Raw genomic sequence first — 22738 nt, 5'->3', positions numbered from 1 at the left:
ATTGCAAAGACCATGTAGGTGTCAGTGCGGGCGAGATGAGAGTGTTTGACAGAAGACAAACAACAGCCTGAAATGTCCATGTTTCAGTGAGAGATAACATTGCCTTAGGTGAGCGTGGTGGCACTGGTGGCACTGGCCAGGGGGAGTGGATGCAATCAAGGGACATTTAAGATGCACAATTGGCAAAACTAGGAATTGACCGGATGCAGGGACAGAAGCTTGTTGGATCACAGAATCATGTGTGTTTAAAGAGAAAGAGAGGAGATGAAATGCCAAGTGCGGTGTAGTAAGCAGAGAAGGTATTTATGATTCCCCACATCCTTGGTTTTGTGCTTAGTGGCCTATGTGCCATAATTTGTTTACTTATTGCAACTATTCTGTGGTTAAATTCTTGTTAGAAAACTCCTAATCTAATTAAGTGTCATTATCTTGACCTCTAGAGAAGGGGAAGAAAAGAGGGACAGTGCTTTGTTCAAGGCTGACTATGAAGTGCCTATTGCCTATGACAACCTGCTATCAGGGAGGCAAACTCAGGACCGAGACAGTATCACCATTGCTTTCATGAGAGATGGAACCCATAGAGCTGAAAACAGTGGAGGGCACCTCAAATATCACATTAATGCAAGTGAGAATAGGCTGTGTAGACTCAGTGCTATCGCTATCCCGGCAGCTAAGAGAAGGCACAGATTGATCCAGGAAGCAGAACTATCTGAGCGAGGCCTTACTGGAGAAGATGAGATGGAAGCTAGGTTTCTTTCTAAAATAAACTTTCAACTTTAGAATCATTTGAGGTTTAGAGGAAATTTGCAAAGACAGTGCAGAGCACTCCCATGTGACCCCTTCTCCATTACTAGACTACACTTGGCACAACTGACCAGTGAGGACATTATTATTAACTGAAGTCCACACTTTTATATGGACTTCATTGGTTTTTCCCTAATGGCTCTTTTCTATTCCGGGATCCCACACTACATTTAGTCATAATTTCTCCTGAGGCTCCTCTGGGTTGTGCCAGTTTTTCAGCTTCCCGGTTTCTGATGACCTTGATAGTTTTGAGGAGCATCTGCTACCCTTATATGTCATTGCATTGGGGATACTTGTTTGCACCACAGTTGAGGGGTTCCCACAGTGCTCTGTACTTTCCATGGGGCCCATTCTCCTGATTTGCTCATTAATTTGCTCATTCTTGGGACAACTGGGTGGCTCAGCATTTGAGCGTCTGCCCTTGGCTCAGGTTGTGATCCCAAGGCCCTGGGATCGAGTCCCACGTCAGGCTCCTGGTGAGGAGCCTGCTTCTCCCTCTTCCTATGTCTCTGCCTCTCTCTGTGTGTGTCTCATGAATTAAATAAATAAAATCTGTAAAAAAAAAAAATCCTCATTCTTTTTTTTTTTTTCATCCATTCAGTGCATAGTTATTCAGCATTTGACTAAACACCAGGCAAGTGTTCGAGGTGCTAGAGATACAGCAGTGAACAAGATGTGGGAAAGACAGAGCAGTGAACACATTAAGTGTGATACCTGGTGTATCAGGAGCTCATAAATACCTTGAAGACAAAAATAAAGCAGAGGTCAATCTGAGGTAGGAAGAATTTTAAGGTGATATGGGAGATCAGAGAAAACCTCACACAGCAAAGATTTGAAGGAGGTGAAGGGAAACCCCATGCAGATACCTAAGAGAAGAGCTCTCCAGGTGAGAGCGTGCCTGATGAGTTCCAGAACAGCAAGACAGCTGAGTTTAAAATGTCTATTAAATCCTAAGGTCTAGATATCAATCAAGTAGACAATTTATATCTGGCCTGGGGTTCATAGAGGATGAAAAAATTGGTAGGGTCAACATTCAGATGACATTTGAAGCCCTGAAATTAGTTGAAGTCCCAGGAAGAGAGATGTGCAGTGGTTGGCTTCTGGAGCGCAGGTGTTCTCCAGATTAGGGAGAGGGGAGGGGATCGACAGAGGAGGCCAATGAGGGAAACCAGGCAGTTGTGACGTCCAGGAGCCAAGTGAAGGATGAAGGAGTGACCAGCACTAATAATTATGGCTGCTGGTCCTATCACTGACATAGGGTTTACAGGGTGCCTGCCACTGTTCTGAGTCTTCTACGAGCATTAGCGCAATGCATCATTATAATCCTCCCATCAGGTATGTTATTTTATTATGTCTATTTCACAGATGGGGAATGAGGCCCAGGGGTAAACAGGCTTACCCAGTCACATAGCTCACGAGCACTGGAGCTGGGATTTGAACCCAGACCACCTGGCCTCAGAGTTTCTGACCTTTACCACAGCATCATGCTCAGCCAAATGCAACATGTGGGTAAGCCCATGACCAAGAATGGCCCATTGGATTAAACAATGTGGATGTTCTTGGGGAGCTTGGAAGGGCAGCTTCAAGTGAGCTGTGGAAGAGATAGAAGGATGTGGGGTCTCTAGGAACAGAGGAGAGATAGCAGAGACAGAACACATAGAAGACGCTTGGAAGTAGCTTGGCTGTAAAGGGAAGCAAGAAATGTTAGGACGACTACAGGGAGATGTGGGGTCAAAGTGGAATTAATTGTTCTTAGTGGAAGAAATTAATGGTACACAGGTAGACTGGTGGGAATAAAAGGGCAGACAAGAAAGAAAAAAGAATGTTGTCACAGAGAGGGGAGAATTTTAATTCTACACTTGGAACTGAATGATAATTTGTGTCGTTTGATTTCTGTGTCCTGTGCTGAAGCATGAAGTGCTAGGTGAGAGGGTCTTATTTTTCTGGATCCCACCATCCCTGTGTGCCCCAACTTATGGCCTGGTAATGAATGAGTGATATCTTTCACAAGGTATAAGTGCAATACTGGTGCTCCCACACTCCCCACCTTCCCTGACCCGGTGTGACCCATGAAGGTCTCGCTCCATGGCCTCCTGTCCGCAGACCCAGCCATCTGCCCACTGCCTCCACCCAAGGTCCAAGTCCAAAACTCCCAGACGTGACTGAAGGGGAAATGGAGAGAGCAACATGGCATTTGACACAGTCCAGCTTCTCCAAAGGCCTTTGAATATCTCCTCTCTCTAGGGCAGCTACTTCCTGCCTCCTGTCTCTACCTCCCAAACCTCCATCCTTCCAGATGTGGGGCTCCTACCTCCTGTTCCACCATCCACTCAGGCTCTCAACTCTCTTCTTACCTCCTTTTGCTTCCTGGTCTTCCTTGGGAGCGAGGATGGGCCTCGTTCAACCCCTTACACTGTGGGAAGACAGCAAAGTGCCCTGAAGCCCGGAACAAGTCTCGGTGCAGGATGCATGGATGGGGCTTCAGCTGAGATGCTTTCCCTAGAGAGGCCTTTATTTCCTGGGACTGAATCAGAGGCTCTGGGAAATGTTAGCATCATTTCACACAAGCCCAAGGGGATTCACGGAGTTCCAAAGTGAAGTTGGGGAGACGAATAACTCACCTATAAGGTTGGGTCTCCTTTACAAGGCAACCACAATTGTTTTTAAGGCATCTATTTGAATGGGAGATGGTGTTCTCCCACCTTTGGTTTAAGGGTGGAAGTCACTTGTGTTTGTAAAAAAAAAAGCCTCCCATATTTTTTGAGGTGTCACACATCCATCCACTCCCACCCACCCACGAGGACATGCTTTTCTCACTCTCTTCTCTCTCTTTCACACACACACACACACACACACACACACACACACACGTGCTCTTAACACGCTTCTCCCTCCCCCCAAACCAGGCTGCCCCTCCAGATGCACAGAGTAAGCAGTGCTGTGCGCCCATCTGGGCCTGACCTGCCTACACCGTTTGCCTAAAATACTTGTGAGTATATATACAGCACGGTACGGAACTAATTTTTGAGGCAAGTGTGGGGGCTCCAGGGCACGCCGCCATTTCCTCTTGTCCCTAAAGCTGTTAAACTAAATTATAGGGCTGGGAGAAGGGAGAGACCAGCTGTGCTTCAGCTGCAGGCCCCGGTTGTTGTGACAAAGTGAAAAGTGTGGGCACCAACAGATCATTAACTGTGTAGCCAGAAATAGGCTGATGATTGGACCGCATGCACTGAGGGAAGGAGAGAGGGGGACCCCCATCTAATGCAAGTGCTGAGTCCAGCCCGGGAGGGCACCAATGCTTTTCAGTGGCAAGTGTGCCTAATCCACTGCCTCATGGTCTCTGTATTTTATTACACTGGGCCAAGTTTGTTTTTTTCTAAATCTTTCTTAAAATTGACAAGGGTTTTAGTCTGTGTTTTGGTTTTGTTTTTAAAATTTCCCCACAATTTCCTGTTGTGCTGCCTCTTTGGCTGAGTTCAGCGTCACTGTTGACTATAATTACTGTGAGGCTTGTGACAAGGGTTGAGAAATCTAAGTTGACATTAAAGGTGCATTACACTTGAATAAACCCAGAGACAGAATATCACACATGGGTTTGGAGTTGCCCCTGTGTTTTGTCTAGATTAACAAATTTAGACGGCTTTGGGTTTGCATAGCATTAATAACCACTGGGGCAATCTCTGGAACTTGTAAACACTGCTCATAAATAGTCGCTAAAGTGTGAGGTTGAATAAACATTACCTCAATGGTTTGTGAAGAATCGGCCAACATGGAACCAAATTGTGCTTTGAAATAAGACCTTCCTCATTTGAAAGAAGTGGAGAGAGAACAGGATTGGGACACTAAGCAGTGGATACTTTAATTCCTGGATTATTTAGCCATCCCCAAATGACCACAAACAGTTAAGATAGTCACACATGCCTCAGTTTCTCTCTCCTTCCCTCTAAAATGGCCACAATGGTCTAGACTACTGACAGCTCATGTACTCACTTCTTCATTCTGTATCGGAAGAAGGACACAGCATCTTTCTTTTTTTTTCTTTTTTTTTCTTTTCTGTAGTCAAGTCACATGAATGTAGGTATTTTGACCTCAAAGGATCCATAGACATCTTCTAATTTAGCATCATTTTATAAATGGTGAACTTCAGGCCCAGGGAGCTATGTATGGTTGATTAGGCTCTCTGCAAGAGACACAGCCGAGGCATATTTTCTTGAAGCTTCTATAACCTGAGTCTGTTAGCTTCACTATTATTATTCCTTTTGGCTTGTAGGCAACAGGCACATTTTCATAGCAGTTGTGGACTGGCCAGGCCATGGTACAGGGTCAGTGAGGAGATGTTTGTCCATGAAGATACATGAAAATTTTAAGTCTTGACAGTGACTTAAAAACTGCAAAGAAGCAAATGTTCTAAACACAGAACTTTATTTTTTCCTTGGAATATTCTTCTTTCCACATGTTCTAACATGTTGTTAAGTAAAGGAAAGCTGATGGTCTGAGAAGAGGTAGGAAGGTAGCTCCCAATGATTGAGTGGGGGAACATCACTGACTGTTAACGATATTCATACTACTTGCTCAGTGCTTACAATGTGCCATGATTTTCTGTAACGTAAGGCGTTTGTTCCTCTGGTATCACTCCAAGTCTCCTTTGGCCATTGATGAAGTACTCTGCCAAGAAATGACCTGGTTTGCTGAAGCTGGAAGCCCCTGGGTGGGAACAAATGTTTTGATGAAATAGCTTATTTCATGTGTGATCGTTTAATTAATGACCAACCTCCAGGCTCACTTTTGACTGATTTCTAACTTTCAGTGCTGTCATCATGGCAGATTGTCAACAACATGACTAAAGTCCACCCCAAATATTGCTTTGCCAGTGAGGCTTCACCAGTCCAGTCTCTTGGTGGAAAGTCATGCCTCCTTAGCCCTAGCATAATGGCTCTAGCTTGCTATGTCCTCACAGCCCTCATGCCCTGCTGGTGCCCTAGCCATGGCCCTGTAGTGATGTGATCAAAAGAAATGCAGACTTCACATCCAAGCAAACTAGATAACCCACTCAGGAGCCTTGTGGCCTGGAGGGGCTGGTTTAGCTCATGCTAACTTGCTTTCATTACTTCCATTTCACAGATAATGGAAGCAAAATATTGCTTGGAGAGTTGGAATGAAGAGTGGACATATGTTGTGTTAGATGGTAGTGTGATGTCTGACAGAGGGGACGTCCCACAATTATTAACGGGTAGATTTTAACATATTAAATACATGTATCTACAGGTTACATGCATCTAGAGAACAGAGAACATTTATCTTGCATTGTGTCATCTTCAACTTGATAACTGTTCCTAAAATTAGAAATGCTAACGTATGTGTGCACATATACTCATGGATCTTCTATACGCCAGCATTAAAACCAAATACATATATTATGTGCGTACTTGACACCTTGCTCTAACAGAATTCAAATATGTGCAATCCTGAAGTGGAATATCCATTGTGGAATTCAAATTTCAGCTGCGGTTTTCATCATGCACTCATCCCCAGCCGGTTAATGATTTGAAGACTAATATTATTATGGTTTTGGGTTTTGTTGATAGAAAGGTGGAGTAAGGTCTTTATGTAAATTAAGAGAGAAAGCCAGGGCTCCTAATTCGGGTCCAGGCTCATTCCTGTGGGCCCCTGGCATCGTGTGTTGAGTGCAAGCATGTCTATAGTCACACCAATGTACCTCGACAGAGGTTATTTATTACTTACTCTCCAACTACTTATTTGTTCCTGTGTCACAAAATCTGCCTGTCAAAGAAGGCTCAGAACCTGATCTCACATGCTGACCGTGAGCAGAAGGAACAATCCTCATTTGTTCGTTGAGAAACAAGGCGGGCAATTGACCCGACCACGGTCCCCTGTGGGAAATGAATGGTGTGAGCCAGGGTGGGGTGTTGGGGGCTGAGGGCCCGAACCAGGAAATGTCTCACACCTTCCCACTTCAGAACACTTTGGCACGCACCTAATTTTTCTGTCGTGCCTTTTGTTCTGGTGAGGCTTTAGCTGTGAGGAAGATTATATAGACAGCACTAGCACCAAACATTTATTTAAAGGGAAATAGTACCAGCTGCCATTTCTGTGTCAGTGAGATGGATTCTTTGGGGACCTTTCCCCTCCTGAGTCTGACAAGGCAGACAAAGATAACAGCCTGCCAGGACTTCATTCACTGTGGAGGCGTCACTACTAAATCCCAGGAATGTGCTCCTAACTCCTCCTCTCTCTGCCGCTTGCCTTTGTTTTTTCAAATGAGCAGGATCTTGGGTGGGCAAGGGATCTTACTGGGGGATCTCTCTAGCATTCCCTTCCTCAAAGCCCTGGGATATTTTACTTCTTATACCTGTTGCCCAGCACTTAAAGCACATGGGAAATAAAGCTTTCAGATTGAAGTTGAAAGAGAATACCAGAAATGGCATTTGGAAGCAATGAAATATGGCACTTGACAGATGAGACAGGCAATACGGCGGCGTTAGCCATAGACTTCACGAGCAAATTTCAGGGTTGCATGGGCCATTAAGAGCAAAACAAAAACCATAATTGCCCTTAATCTCTATTCATTCTGCATGTGCAAATCTTGTTCAAAGGGAGATTTTGAGGGGGAAGATCAAGAGAAAAATAGGCACGAATCTTTGGACAGTGCCAGATTTGATCTTCCTTCTTTGAAGATCTGTGAAGAATAGAGATGGAACCCGAGGTGTGAGCTCTCCTTGAGGAGCTGATGCTGGGTGACAGGGCTTTAAAAGACCTGACTTCGTTGCATTGTCTCTGCCAGTCCCATCTGCGTCCACAATCCCCTTTTGTGTAGGTGAAATATTTCTGCTGGGTTTTTGGCTCAGAAGCTGAGCAAGATGATCATGCCTACATATGTGCTTTCACTTAACTTTCCATAAAAAACCAACCAGCTCTGCTTAAATTACAGTGAAATTACTTGTGCGCCTAAGGGGTTACAGGTTTGGAGTGGAAGCTGGAGGGAAGAGAAATGACCAATTTAATCTGGTTGCAGAACCAGGAAAAGTATTCCCCTAGTAATTTAGGGTTCGCTTCCTCAGTTCCCCTAAGAATAAAGATCCTTACCAATTTTCAGTTGCCTTACTCATGTTAATATTATTTTTAAATGTGAGGCAATTTTATGTAATGCTCCAGATTTTTTTGTGACACAAATTTATTATTTTCTAGATAATAGAAAACAAATGATACTAGTCTACATAGACCAGACTGTGAAGTATTTATACTCCGATATACCTAGGTTTCACAATCCCACCTAAGAACATTTTGGATAATTAGACTTTTCTTTAGCATAACATATGCCTTGCATAGGGTCTGATACATTATAATTTGTGCCAGCACCATCTTAGGCAAACATTCTGCAATAGAGTGACTTGTAACCCATCAAAAATTTGTTCTTTCTGCATTTATGGGAAATTGAATTGAGATTATTGTATTGATGGAACTAGCAAGGTGCCCCAGGAACTTTCTGGCATCCCCACTTCTTTTTCGTCTGTCTCCCTGTGTCCTACATTTTTTCCCAAGTGAAGCTCATTTATTCTCATAATGACATTTCTTTCAACCATTGTTCCACTTTGAGATTTTTAAGCTCTCCTGATTTTAATTATTATAGCCAGATTTCCTTTCTCCTAGTAGATTTGAATCAATCGGTTTGGTTTTTCCCCCCATTTTTCTAAAAACCAGATTGTACTCTAATATTCAGTCTTAATGTGAGTGAAAAGTTTGAATGGATGTTATTGCCATGAGTCTTCCTCTCCTTGCAATCAGAAATCATGAACAAGGAGGAGGAAAACTATTCTCTAATCATTTCTGGTCTGATTGGTGTTGGAAGGAAAATAGTTTTCTGATAATTTGAATTAGGCTTAGTCAGGCATGGCCTCATTTCCATGAGCTCTTGAATTAAGTTTGAAGCCTCAGCTAGCTAGCATCCTTCTCTTTCTGATAGATAGGCCCTGGGCAGACAATTTCACTTTTGGATTCTCCACTGACCTTCAGTCCTGAAATCTTTGCATCTCATTCCTCAGTAATGGATTGGCCAGTGAGGAATTCTGACTTCTGTACATTGTGCCACTTTGATCAGTTAAACTTTAAAGGGTGGTTTCTTCAAAAGATGTTGAAAGCTGCTTTAAGTTGAGTGACCTCATAGCAAATACTAAGCTGCTACTTTTCATCAAATTTCCTCTTCAAGGAGCATATGTAATTCTTCAAAACTTTCCTTTATTCAAATTGTCACCAAACCAGATGATCACCCCATTAGAAAAACAGAACCCATCACAATTACTATAGCCTTTATAAGTTAAAAATTGTGCTCAGGTAATTGCTCATGAGAAATTATAATTCAGACAGATTGTGACTTAAACCATCACCTTGGTTTTGTTGTTGTTTTTTAAATGAACTCAGGACAGAAAGGAATTGGAAACTCTTTAACAGCTCACTGAGGGTAGCTTCATGCTTCCACAATGATTTCTTAGCTTGGGAAATGACCTAGTTTTTTTTTTTTTTTTTTCTTGGTAGGTTTTTGAAAAATAATAGGAATATTTGCAAAATACACTGTGATGAAGAACAAAAGCTTAACTCTGTTGCAAATAATTATTTAATTTAAAGAAATATGAGTTTAGGTAGAACTAATGTAAAATAAACAATAAGAAAATAGGCAGATTTTTCATCTAATCTCTCTATGGGAAAATTTTTTTCTAAAATAATAAGCAATGGGAGGAATTGTACAGGAAAAGGCTGGTAGATTTCTTGCATTTTCTCCATTCATAAAATTTTTAAAAACTAAAAAAAGAATGATATTTGCAATAAACTTAATGATGAAGGAAGGGTTGCTCTTCTTAATGTATGAAGAACTCATGGGGTGATTGTGTGGCACAGTCAGTTAAGCGTCCGACTCTTGGTTTCTACTCAGGTTGTGATCTTGGGGCCATGGGATGGAGCCCTGAGTCTGGATCCATGCTCAGCACTGAGTCTGTTTGAGATTCTCTCTCTCCCTCTCCGTCTGTCCCTCTCTTCCCCGCTGCTCACATGTGTGTGTGTGTGTGTGCACGTGTTTTCTCTCTCAAATGAATAAATAAGTCTTTAAAAAAATATATATATATTTTAAAATATAGTCTTTAAATATATATATATTATATATATTTAATATATCTCATAAATCAATAGTTGGAATGAACAGTCAATAAGACTATACAAATAAAAAAGGAAATTGAAAAGTCTGATAAACCAAAAATAATATTCAATCATGTTAGTAATCAAAAAAGTACAGAAATCTTTAAACTAGGATCAAAAAATTAAACAGGATTACTGGCAATCAGGCATTTTTCAGGAAAATATATTGCTGCTAGAATTGTAAACTGATATGGCCTATTTGAAAGACATTTTAGCACTGTGCATTAGGAACATTCCATACGGTTTTATTTCATTTCATTGTGATGTTTTTATGCTAGCAGAAAATTAGAAATAATCACATATTCAAGTGAAAGTGGGTTATAGGATATATAACTATCTAGTCACTGACAATTCTAGCAATAAAGGAAAATGCTCAATTGTTAATTGTAAAAAGAAGACTACAAAGTTACACATTCAGTATGCCCAAATTGTAAAATTGTGGTCATATTACAAAAATTGCATAAAAGAGGACCAAAATATGAAGTGGATTATTTCTGGATTTTATTCTCAATACTTTTCTGTGTTTCCACTATTGTTAAGGTTTTTTTTTTAATTTTATTTATTTATTCATGAGAGACACAGAGAGAGAGAGAGAGAGAGAGAGAGAGAGAGGCAGAGACACAGGCAGAGGGAGAAGCAGGCTCCATGCAGGGAGCCCCGACATGAGACTGGATCCCGGGTCTCCAGGATCACGCCCTGGGCTGAATGAAGGCGGCGCTAAACCACTGAGCACCTTCCGGCTGCCCTATTGTGAAGTTTTTAAAGTACTATTTCTAAGAGTCAATTAGCAACACCAAGCTACTTTTACATGTGAGTGCAAACCTGAGGAGTTGTCCCGTTTTCACCACGGAAATTGTTAGTATACATGTGAATAAAATGACTATGTATTATTAGCATACATAGCATATATGCTATGTAATAATATATGTATACTATAAAATATAAACATGTTAGTATATTAATGTTGATCTATTGTTAATTTGGTTATTATATTAATATATCAGTAGGTTGACATTGTTATGTTATATAATATAAACATATTAACTATGTATGTATTTTAGCTTATGTAAAATGACAGTGGATCCCACATTCTCCTTCCCTTTATAGACACAGGCCACAATTACAGTTTCCTTACACTGATGTCAAATCCAAGGATTTCTGAGACCCTTTGAGGGCTCATGTACTTTAAGCAGCTTGTGCCACAACAAAATCGGCGGTGCAATAGGGCCTTTTGGACAGTGTCCTGGTGTCCTTCCTAATAGAAAGAAGTATGACTTTTATAAGGTGTTAAGAGTTGTTGTGTGAACGGACACTGTCGCCCATAACTTCAGTGCTCAGATTAGCTAAGTAAGTTGCTTTTGAAAAAAAGATTTAAGCTGATCTCCAAGAAAGGACAGACACATGAGAGAATCAAAGGGCTCTTTCAGATTTGTAAGCCTAATATCAAAGAATTTAGAAGTCTAACCCAGCCTTACAGGTGTCCTTTGCTTTGATCACTAATTAAAATGTGACTTCTATCCTCAGTGTCACTGTTGGAGGACTTGACAAAACAAAGTATGTCAGGTACCTGACAATTTCTTGTAATGCCCTGAAAGACAGGTGTTCATTCCTGCAAAAGCTTTGAAGCTAAAAATAAAATAAAACAAAATTTAAATTAAAGGATATTCCCAAGCACATAGTAATCATCTTAAGACATACACTTCAGGGTCTTTTTTCCGCCCAGATGATGGTGGTGTGGTGGGTAGGGGGTGGTTGGTGTTAAAGACGGGCAAACCCTGGCTAGAAAGGAATGCAGAAAATGGGAGAAAGTAAAGCCTTGTAAGTCATTTGAGATCAATCGTCAGAGAATGTGTCTCAACGGTGTCATTATCAGATTAATATTTGAGTTCCAATTTAAGCTGGAATTATTTGGATAACAAAAATCAAAAGAAAAGTTTTTACAAACAATTTTGCCTTGGAGCAAAAGGAACGTATCAGGGATGGGATTTTTTTTTTTTTTTTTTATGTGATTTTTCACCACACCTCTCAAATTCCAATAGGCTTGGGTTGTTCCATAAAGAACCATGGACATCCTTACCTTCACGGCCTTTGTTTATCTTGAGTTAAAACTGAATAAAGACAAATTTCTGCTAGCATCATATGAGTTTCAGGTGGAGTGTGGACTTCCTGGCAAAATAATCTGCAGACAACCTCTAATCATTGCAAAATCATGATTTATTTGCTAGGTCACTCTAAATTGAAAATAAGAAGAAATGTGTCTTTGGCAATAAAAGCAAACTTTTGGTTAACTGATTGCTTCTTTTTATTTCCTCAATAGCATTTACTGGAGCCAGAGAGCTCTACTGTGAGTTTGTTAATAAAATGGCTGACCTTCTAAGCAGCTTACAAAGTAAAATAGTTGGCAGCCATCAGCACATAAGAACAGTTGGTGAAATACATAGACTTGAAAACTGTATATGGAGGGCTCAAATTAAAATTGGGACGCATTCATTATGCACACGAAATAAGTGGAATACAGCATGGTAAAAGTGCCAGGGTGGGCCCTGTGTCCCCCAAGGAGGGGGGAATTTTAGGGGTCCCCAGAGAAAGAAGAGTTTAGTGTCAGTGAGCACTGGGAATGTTGCAGGTCCTGGAGGCTCTCTGTAGTGAGATGTGTTCCTACCGAGGGGACTCCCTGAGGGCAGGCTGCGGGGTGAATAAGCTATGTTGTACCCGAAGGGGGCCGAGGATAGCTGAGAAGACTTAGTAGACAGTAAAGGGCTTAACAGAGGGAAGCTCTCACAGGATTAATAAACTCAGTAATTTTGGCGAGATAAATTACTTTGGTCACAGCACAGATCACTCAGTGAAAGAACTTCTGTGAAAAGCAAGAGTCAGGGAGAAGACAGTGGATTTTGTTCAGACTTCAGCTAGACCATTAAAATCACATTGCAGATGAATATTGATTGACAAGGAAAGATGTTCACAACAGATTTATACAATGTTCCCATTATTATAAAAAAGTAATAACAATTGTAAAGAAAAGAGAAGCTATAAGAGAGAGACGCTGACAAGGGAGGGTGTTCACAATATTTAGACATAATATTTCCATTTTAATAAAAAATACTCTTACATTGGAAAAAGAAAGAAAAACCAAGCTGTGGACTGCAACTATGCAGCTCTACACAAAAAATTTGTTCTTTAATCCCCGAACATTAGTTCATCGCTCATTAGCTTTTGTCTTACTTTTGCTTATAGAGGTTGGCTCTTTGGAATACATTATTTTAGAGTTCAAGCAGTGAAATCTGGAGATCTTATGAAGAAATTTTGTCTCCCCCCCACCTTCCTCACACAGCATCACCATGTACCCTTTAATTCTGCTTCCTTTAGCGTCTTGGTTATATGAAGGGAACAGGGCTTGTCAGAAGCTCAAGGACACACAAAACACGACCTCAGGCCCCCCAAGCCTTCTAACTGTAGCTCATGCTGCCAGGTTGCCACCTTCTGGACCTCTAGAATCCACAGACCTCGCAGCCTCCTAATGCTTTCAGTGAACTATTTTGTCTGATCTGTCTATGTTCTGCTCCTACAGCTCCATTGTGTGGTGAGGTCATTACTGGGGGAGCTTGGCTGGAGAGGAAAGGTGTTCAGCTGCCTACCTGACTCCCAGTGTGGAGATTTTCAATGAGCTTTCCTAACATCTCTTGCTCTGGAAAATATTGAATGCAGTTGATTGAGAAACCAGCAACTGACTTCTTCAGAGAATGCCTCGGAGTATGTTAATTGACAGGTTGGGCTTCGGCTCCATTCATGATCACGGCTCCATTCTTTGTGAGAAACCAAATGCAATTTATTGTGCTCTTCTGTTGTTCTTTCTTATGAAAACCAACAGTTCCGAATAACAACCTTGATTATGGTGATGATGATAATAATATTCCTTGGTATTATTTATCGAGTGCTTTTAATGTCAGGCACTAGACACTGAATTGTGTATTATATGCCTCCCTTCACTCTCTCCACAATCCTATGAAATGGCTATTTTATGCTCATTTATTAATAAGAAAATTAAGCAAAGAATCTGAGTCATTCATGAATCTAAAAAGTAGCCAGCATGGAATCTCATTTCTCTATCTTTAACTTGGTTTGGAGGAGAGCACACAATTTAGGGAATGCATTTTTACTCTCAATATTTCTAATAAGTACAAACTTCTTGAAATATAGTAAGCCTTCCATAATATCTTTTGAGGGAATAAATGAAGTTTCAGGAATTTCTACCATAATTTTATAGCAAAGTCCAAAGATTTGTCTTGGCCATTCTACTGGGGAGTTGGGATGTTCGCTGGAACTGAGTATGGAAACTGTCCCTCTGAGATTGAGATCCATGGGAATGAGGTACGGAGGATGAAATGAGGCATTCATTTTCTTTCTTCAGCATATTTTGACTTTTTTTTTGTCACAAATATTGAGTTGGTTTCACTAAGTGGATGCATTTGAGCAGCAAATTGGCCATTATCTTGACGTGATAAAGACAATGTTACAATTGAGAATGGGTAGTTGCTCAAACTGCCAAGAAGAACTTTTTTGGATTCAGTTTCTCCACTCGTATCCCTGCTACAGTTCAAATGTGATCATCAAAACTATACCAAAGTGAGGGGCACCTGGGTGGCTCAGTGGGTTAAGCATCTGTTCAGGTCATGATCTCAGGGTCCTGGGTTTGAGCCCCGAGTAGGGCAGGGGAGTCTGCTTTTCCCTCTGCCTTTGTCCCTCCGCCTACTTGTGCATGCTCTCTTTTAAATAAATAAATAAATAAATAAATAAACAAATAATTAAATAAATAAATAAATAAATAAATAAATAAATAAATAAAGTCTTTTTTATTTATTTGGGAGAGAGAGACACACACAGAGAGAGAGAGAGAATGAGAAAGAACACTAATCAGAGGAGGGGCAGAGGGAGAGGGAGAATCAGGCTTCCCACAGAGCAGGGAGCTGGATGTGGAACTTGATCCCAGGACCCTGGGATCATGATCTGAACCGAAGGCACTTAACTGACTGAAGTGCCTGGGAGCCCCTAAATAAATAAAATCTTAAAAACAAAACCAGGGAACCCTGGGTGGATCAGTGGTTTATTGCCACCTTCAGCCCAGGGCCTGATCCTGGAGACCCAGGATCGAGTCCCACGTCAGGCTCCCTGCATGGAACCTGCTTCTCCCTCTGCCTGTGTCTCTGCCTCTCTCTCTCTCTTTCTTTCTCTCTCTCACTCTCTCTCTCTCTGTGTCTCTCATGAATAAATAAATAAAATCTTAAAAACAAAAACAAAAACAGAAACTACACCAAAGTGAAGTTCAAGGGTATTCAGTAAGATGGCGTTATAAAAGTAGTGGGAGAAGGCCTTTGACAAAACAGGGAAACTAAGTCTGCTGGTGAGTTCAACTAAAAAAAATTCAACCCAAGGTTGATGGCTTTAGGATTCCAGTTTCTGGTGACAAAGCTGCATCTCAAAAGTTTAAAATCATGAAGTCTTGATAAAATATCATAAATTCTAAAGATTGATTCAACCTCCTTATTACATAGGTGAAGGGACAGAGGGTCCCCAAGAGGCAGGGACACCTGAGCAGAGTTGAAGGACCACATCAGCTTGCCAATCTATAATTACTGTGCACAGGATTTTTCCTCCCTCTCATTTCATTTTTTCCCCTCTCCACTTTCTGGTTTTCTTTCTTGCAAAAAGGGCAGCTCAGTGTGATAGGAATGTTCACTTGACAAATTCTGTCTCCCTGCCTGCCCGGATTCTCCTTGGAACAGCCTGAGATCCCCTCAGGAGCAGGATGCATTGCTTTTCCCATGAACACTGAGAATTCAGTATTTTTATTGGCAAGAGAGGTGGCAATGATAGCACATAATGAATTTTTTTAAATGTCTGAATGGCCTTTTTTTCTCCTAGTTGATGAACTCTAGGCAGGTATGTAGTTTAAGCACATGGGAAGATTTGACATCATTGCTGACAGAGATTTTATTGGATGCAGGAAAATATTAGAATTCTTAGTTGTGTTACTGTTTTCTCCAGGTATTAAAAAATTTTTACCTGTAAGCCTAAGCAGTTGGCTTTTTGGACTTCCTTATAGATGGGCCATGGTATGTATTTATCAAATTAAAACCTGGTTGAGTTTCTAACTAGGGAAAATATGTACATTTATCCAAGGTGAACTCAGGTTGCCAATAATTTGCTGATTTACAGCGTGATGAAACACACACACACACACACACACACACGCACACAATGAACAGACACAACTGCAAACAGCTTGGGAAAATGTCCTTTATCCTTCCCAGAATACTCTGATTTTTTAGTATCATTAACATCTAAACATTTCAATATAGATCATACATTTTAACAAACAGCTTAAATTAAATACATTTTTTAAAAGTCTCACTCATAAGTATTGACTACGTAAATTTTACTCATTGTGGTAACAGTGAGAAAGCAACCTGGTTATAATCAAGTTGTCAGCATTTCATTCATTTAAGAACACAAATATAGCGGGAGAAACTAACCCCACCCCCATGATCCAATCTCACTTTTGATTGGTTGTGCTCACTCTAGAGTAAGGAATCAAAGGCTTGATGTCTGCTTTCAGATTTCAAAAAATAATAGTCTCTGTAGATTAGTTTTCATCTTTACATCCAGATTTCTTTGCTTTAATGGTTTGTATTAGTTTCAATGCATCTGAATTGATCATCAGAACACAATCCTACAATCTATGAGACTTAGAGGTAAAAATATACAATGCCACACTTATTTCTTGAAGGCCTTCCAGATTCAGATTAGATTTTTTAAAAGTCTGTGTTCAGTTGGGACCCCTGGGTGGCTCAGAGGTTGAGTGCCTTTGGCTCAGGGAGTGATCCTGGGGTCCTGGGATGAGTCCTCCATTCAGCTCCCTGCAGGGAGCCTGCTTTTCCCTCTGCCTGTGTCTCTGCCATATCTCTCTGTGTGTCTTTCATGAATAAATAAATAAATAAAATCTTAAAAAAAAGTTCCACAAAATCTTTAAAATAAATAAAAGTTTGGATTCGCTTAAAAAAAAAAAAAAAGCTCTTCAAATCTGATTGTCAAGAACCTGCCAAACCAAACAACTGCCTGATGAAAAATTTTCAGGTCATAATTAATTGTTTTGGGTAGGTGGTCTAAAAAGAAAAGAAGAAGGGGATACAATGAGATGGTTCTTCGATAAAACATTTTTTTATTGTGGGCATCTTGTTTAAAAACACAAGAAATTTTTTTTTTTTTAAAGCACAAAACCTAGCTCCTTCCTTGATTTATCTATAAATCAGAAGTATATGCCCTGTCACTCATTCGCTTATTCAGTAAATATTTGTGAGATACTTACCGTGTGTTGGAGGCTATGTTGTATTGGGGAAATGCAATTAGGATGGGACATAGTCCCTGCTCTGGAGTAACAGAGGTAAATGGGTTCTGGTGTCAATCAGCTACTACTTCTTGGGAACACAGCATGAATAAGCCAGGTGGGGCTTTGCTCCAGCAAACCTCAGAGCCCAGCAGCAGCCATAAAACCCATGTTGAGGATACTGGACATCAGACAGAAAGAGCACATTGGTCCCAATAGGCTTGTTTGTAGGGAATCTTCCCTTTTATGGGGGTTTATCAAAGAAGAATTGTTTAAGCTGATTTTTGAAGTGAGAGTTATAGTCAGAGGGAGAGACTGTTCCAGGCAGAGGAAACTGCTGGTGACAGGGCAGTGGGGTGAGGTGGGAAAGAGGGTCAGCAGGAAATAGGAAGGGCTGGGTATGCCTGGTGAGGTGAGGGTGACAGAGGGGCTGGGTGGCCCCACGGCTGATGGAAAGCCCTCCAGAAGCACTGTGCTACCTGAATGCTCCTCAGGACAGTTGGTTTGCAAATCAGCTTCACCATCAGTTGTCAGAGCAGGTGCTCCCTGGGCACACAAACCCACAGACCCCACAGGTAAAGCAGCACATCTCTGTGTAACTCATTATTGCGGGGGACTTCGTATCACACCTCAGAGCTTTTTCATTAGCTTTACAACCACGTTCCAAAATCAAATCGATGCTAAGGGAATCCGAGCCTCCCATTTCTGACTCAGGGTTCCAATGTTTTCAAACTTTTTAAGGTAGTCTAAATTTCAGTCATCTTTCAGCCCCTCCTTGGTTCTTTTAGCAAACCAGGCATTTTGAGATTGCTCAAGCCTTTATAGGCAGGATTGGAAAGAGTCCAGAAAAGAGGCACATCTTCTTTTGGGAGGTGGAAAAGGCAATAAACAAAAGTGGACATCAGTGTGTAAGGGTGAAATCAGGAAAAAAAAAAAAAAAGTAAAAGCAACTTGGCTCAGCAGGGTCATTTTGGATGTCCTTTCTGTAGTTGAGCAATCAGGACCCTATCAGAGCTGAGGTTAGTAATTATTTGCATTGGGCCAGTCGTTTGAAATGAAGGTTTGGGTTTATTTACAGAAGGAGATAACAATTTGGGGCAGAATTAGTGTGACTTAAGATCTTGTAGATGAAAACAGCACACCCAGATCTTAGCATCATGGGCAGATATTGTCTTATTTTACTCTCCTCCCTATCCCCAAAGAAAAAATAAATACAGCACATTCTCGGGATCTTTTGGATTACATGCTAGGCATAATTAATACGTCTGTTGAATTTCCTGTGTGGGTGGCACTGGATAACAGTTCAGAAAATAATGTTTCTTTCAACACTTTGAACATCATCAGTCATTTGATTTGACTCTTTTGCATGTCATCAGCCTTTGGTCCCCGGGCTCATTTTTTCAATTTTAGGAAAACTGTTTTTAAGCATTGCTGAACATATATTTGGGATGATGTTGTCCACAGGTGTTTCTCTTAATTCTTTGGATCCACACATACTAGTGAGATTTGTAGTGTTTAAATGTTTATGACATGTAATGCTCTATCCCCCAAACTGGAACTCTCTGAATAGATACCGTGGTTCGCATTCTCTTTTGAAGTTGGTTCTTTTGCTTGTTTTCTTTGATTCAAACCAGAGAACCTTTCACACCTCAGAAGCATGGATAGTACATTCATTATATTTACCTTTGTATTATACTTACCTTTGTAGGTGCTTAGTGGTCTCTGATTCTTTGGAGGTCCAGCCTACAGTATAATGTGGTTGTCACAAAGTAGAAAAAATATAATGACAGACTACTAAATGGGGCAGAAATACAGCTTAATTGGACAGGAAAAACAAGTAACCTGGAAAGGAAATGAACTTAAGATCAGACCCACTTGACTCCAAATCCTGATTGTACCATTATCTGTTTGCCCTTAAGTGGATCATTGAACTGTTCTAAGCCTCAGTTTATTCAACTATAAAATGGATGTAATAACTGCTGTCAAGGTGGTGGTGAGGACTAGCAATGTAGAACACATCAATGATATGCTTCATCCCTGTCTGTATAGTACTAGGCACTTTTAATAAATGGCATTATTCTTATGTTTAATAGTAATAAAAATAGACATCATATATACCCAAATATCTTATCATCAGAGCTGTCACCTGCAGAGAGTAGATTAATACAAGCATGTAGGCAAGGTGTTGCCTTAAGGACTATAAATTAAGCAAAAATGGAAGTTGGAGAGCTACTGAAATAAAAGCAAGCAAAATCTGGGACCAATAGACCAAACATATATGAGGATACATTTCACCTGTGTTCATGGATGGTTTTTCCAATGAATAGCTGCACTGTAGGATGAGTGTGGGTCTGCCTCATGAAGCCCTGTGATCTCCGTCTGAATGTGTCCAAGCAGAAGCTAAAAGGTCACTGATTAGCTAATACCAGGATTTTCCCTTTGGGTACAAATAGAGATGGGTAATTATAAAATGGTTTTTCTGACTCTAAGATTCTATGACTGTATGGTAGGGATCCATATGTAGTGGTATGGATTGGGGCGGTGAGAAGACCTCTGAGCCCAATGTCAGAAAGTCTTTCTCAGAAGTATATTTTTTCTTTTCCCAAACACTCAGTTCTGGTGAATAGGGAAGAAAGAAAGGAGTAGCTGAGGTTGATTTATTTTCAGTTTCGATTCACACATTCTTTAGAGTTGGTAAAGTCCACGAAAGCTATCACATCCAACCTTTCACCCAGTTCCGGAATTTCCTCGCACCGCTGTGAAAAGTGATCACTGAGGCCATTTAGTCCCTTACAGGGCTGGGAAACTCACTTCTTACTTAACAAGGTTGGCCATGATGGTATTGTACAACTCTAACTTTCTGCAAACTCTTTAATAGGTTGAATAAAAATACATGAGCTTTCCTATTCCTGGGGGAGAAATCAGGTTTCTGAGACCTTGGCAAACTCACCAAGTTAATGGCCTCTTGGGAGACTGTTGGCTGGTGCACCCCGGGTGGCGGGGGGGAGTACACAGCAGCCCACATTACCTACTGAGATTAATGCTTCTTTGTATAACTTCCCCAATTACCACACCCCTGGTCACGACCTTTACATAGCTACACGACACGGTACTTTTGGTAAAGCAGAGTTTGTGCGAAGATATTTTACGCAAGAATTACATTATTACCTTGTACACGAAGGGCTTTTCTTTAACTCTGTATGAAGAATTTTATTTTTAAAATTATTTTTAATTTTTTGAAAAGATTTTATTTATTTGGCAGAGAGAAAGAGAGAGAGAGAGAGTGCACAAACAGGGGGAGGGGCAGAGGAAGAGGAAGAAGCAAGCTCCTGCTCTGCAGGAGCCCACCAGGGGCCTGGATCCCAGGACCCTGGGATCATAACCCTAGCTGAAGGCAGATGCTTAACCGATTGAACCACCCTGTATGAAGAATTTTAAATATGACAAGGCTAAGTATAATTTTAATTGTTTCAGATGCATCATACTATTTATTAAGAATTCTGATTCCATCTCCTAGTAGCCCAGGGGTTGCCAAAATACAACCTGTGGACCAAATTCAGCAGACCCCTCTTTTTGTAAATTTTGGAACAGAGCTACACCTGTTTTATTTACACATTATCTATGACTGCTTTTGCAATACAATGGTGGAGTTGATTAATCAGAACAGAGACTGTGTGGCCCCCAGAGCCTAAAATGTTTGCTATATGGTCTCTTACAGAACAAGTTTGTTAGCCATTGACCTAACTTATTATATTTCTTTCCCAAATCTATGTCATCTGAAAATTAGAAGAGTACTTTTTAGGTTTTTTTATTATGTTGTTTAAAAAAATTAGCTATGACAGGGCCAAGTGAATTCCAATATAAGATTTATTAATCAAAGTTTTGTAGATACAACTATCACTGTATTTCTATTGTAGCAGACTGCTGGTGCTCACTGGTATTCATGTAATCCATGCTTTCCTTGACTTTTCCTGCCTGCTTCTAGACCTCGTTCCCAATCTTCTTTGCAACTTGGTGTGGCACTGAGACTAAGTTCTGGCCAATGGAATGAGTGGCAGTGCTGTGAGTCACTTCCAGGTATGTTGCACCCAAACTTCTCCTCTTCAATCCTATCTTTCCTTGTTCACCGACTTCATGGAGAAGACTCTGGAGACCCAAAGGAGGCATAGCTACAAGGTGGATGGAGTGAGAGCAGAATTGAGATCATCATTCAAAGTCCCTCCACTGACCCACGCTGAAATAAGCATGCATTATATCCAGCCATTGCAATGTGAGAGTTGTTATAGATGCAGACTACTCCAATACCACAATCAAACCAGTTTTTATCCCTCTTGTATACAAGAATAGCATGAGACTTGTCAGATATCTTTTACAAATTGAGGTAAATATGTTCATAATATTTCCCTAATTTAAGATGTACATTTATAAAAATAAATACCATTTAATGTATTATAAATTATTCACTTTATTTAAACTAAAAAAAGCCAAAACCAGTTCATAAAAATAAATACCATTTATTTTATTATAAATTACTCAATTTATTTAAACTATAAAGAAAAAAAGCCAAAACCAATTCACCCATATCTCTCATCATTAAATACCCACCAGTAAATACCATACTCCCACTGGTAAATATCATCTTACCACTTCTTCAGTCAATGATTGTATCTTCTTTGTAAGCCTGTGTTTTTCTAAGTTTTTACCACCTACTTATTCATCAGCTCCATATTTTTTTTTTCAAAGATCAGGAGCGTTTTTTTTTTATAATAAATTTATTTTTTATTGGTGTTCAATTTACCAACATACAGAATAACACCCAGTGCTCATCCCGTCAAGTGTCCCCCTCAGTGCCCGTCACCCGCTCACCCTCACCCCCCGCCCTCCTCCCCTTCCACCTACCCTAGTTCGTTTCCCAGAGTTAGGAGTCTTTATGTTCTGTCTCCCTTTCTGATATTTCCCACACATTTCTTTTCCCTTCCCTTATACTCCCTTTCACTATTATTTATATTCCCCAAATGAATGAGAACATATAATGTTTGTCCTTCTCCAATTGACTTACTTCACTCAGCATAATACCCTCCAGTTCCATCCACGTTGAAGCAAACGGTGGGTATTTGTCATTTCTAATGGCTGAATAATATTCCATTGTATACATAGACCACATCTTCTTTATCCATTCATCTTTCGATGGACACCGAGGCTCCTTCCACAGTTTGGCTATCGTGGCCATTGCTGCTATAAACATCGGGGTGCAGGTGTCCCGGCGTTTCATTGCATCTGTATCTTTGGGGTAAATCCCCAACAGTGCAATTGCTGGGTCGTAGGGCAGGTCTATTTTTAACTCTT

General features: G+C 40.6%; 1 long non-coding RNA gene across 1 annotated transcript; it reads right to left on the bottom strand.

Annotated features, from left to right (window-relative positions):
* Positions 1-21241: 21241 nt before the first annotated feature.
* On the bottom strand, positions 21242-22509 carry LOC119865920. The gene is made up of 2 exons (XR_005378478.1): positions 22452-22509; positions 21242-21561 (listed from the first exon to the last, which is right to left on the bottom strand). It is a non-coding gene; the product is annotated as an uncharacterized LOC119865920 (long non-coding RNA).
* Positions 22510-22738: the final 229 nt, after the last annotated feature.

This window comes from Canis lupus, chromosome 25 (assembly GCF_011100685.1).
Source record: "Canis lupus familiaris isolate Mischka breed German Shepherd chromosome 25, alternate assembly UU_Cfam_GSD_1.0, whole genome shotgun sequence".
Taxonomy (NCBI): Eukaryota; Metazoa; Chordata; class Mammalia; order Carnivora; family Canidae; genus Canis; species Canis lupus.
This window is presented reverse-complemented; position numbering and strand designations above follow the sequence as displayed.